Here is a 1,123-nt window from a genome sequence, read left to right as displayed (position 1 = left end):
GAAAGTTTTCCTCCGAGCGGCATAATGGCAATATTTGAACGAATTCGATAGAAAAATCCCGTGGAAAGTCGCGACACCAAAAACAAAAGGATGGAAACGTAACTTATAATCATTATTTATTATCAAACGTGCTCTTTCCCTCTCTCCTACTCTAGATCTGTCTCTCTCTCTCTCTCTGTAATGTCGTTGACGGGAAACGTTTCGCCGTAAGCGGCTTTTTCACGTTTAAATGATCTATGTCCTTTCGGCTCTCGGTGACCCTTCGTTCGGTTCTCGCTCGAAGTTAATCTGCTGCTTTCCTGACTCTCATTTTTTCTCCACGCAGCTGAAGTGGAACCGAAATTGTGACGTTCGTTCGATTCACATTCCGGTCCGTCCGGAAGCAGCGCACCCTGGCGAGGGATTAATTGCGAAGAGCAGCGAACTTCAATACGACGCGATCGGCAAACGGTAGGCGACGGAATGATAAGATAAGGCCCGGCAGACGACGGGCGGAGAAAGCTGTATGTGTGTTGGTGAGTCGCAAAACGTACGTTTCCTATATAATCGGTCAGTCACGTCAGCGAAGTGGGTCAAGGGCAGGCAAATAAATCTTATCTAATCATAGCACACGGTACGGAACGGAACAGCATGCCCTTCTTCTTATTTTATGTTCTTTTCTCCATTTCGTGCAAAAAGAGGAGCACAATTCCTTGAGAGAGCGCGATCCTGCCAGGAGTCGAACCTGGAATCTTCTGATCCGTAGTCAGACGCGTTATCCATTGCGCCACAGGACCCGACTTATGCACCGTGCGCTGCTAAGCAACCAACTCACGGCAATTCGAACATAAAAATAGGAACAGCGTTTAGTGTATTTTTAAACTCACGTGGTGGATCAAGAGCGTCGGCTTCGGATCGCCGTTTTATGTTGCCAGCTTACGAGGCTACTTAGCACATGAGTTGAGGCGCATTGAGGATGTTTATCCGCCATTTAAACCGTAATGTTGACCAAATTTGCTGGGCTCCGTACGCTAGTTACAACCTAATTTCATGCCTTCTGCCGCGACAGCCACGAAATGGAAGATGTGTGGAAAATTGAAGTTACGGCAAGTTCTCCAAGTTCACGCTTGCCGCACCAGTTACA

At 47.4% G+C, this 1,123-nt stretch overlaps 1 non-coding gene across 1 annotated transcript; it reads right to left on the bottom strand.

The window, feature by feature from the left end:
• Window positions 1-703: 703 nt before the first annotated feature.
• Trnar-acg (transfer RNA arginine (anticodon ACG)) lies at window positions 704-776 on the bottom strand. Its single transcript has one exon. It is a non-coding gene; the product is annotated as a tRNA-Arg (tRNA).
• Window positions 777-1,123: the final 347 nt, after the last annotated feature.

This window comes from Anopheles bellator, unplaced genomic scaffold (assembly GCF_943735745.2).
Source record: "Anopheles bellator unplaced genomic scaffold, idAnoBellAS_SP24_06.2 scaffold02857_ctg1, whole genome shotgun sequence".
NCBI lineage: Eukaryota > Metazoa > Arthropoda > Insecta > Diptera > Culicidae > Anopheles > Anopheles bellator.
Note: the sequence above shows the minus strand (reverse complement) of the source record. Positions and strands in the feature narration are given on the sequence as shown.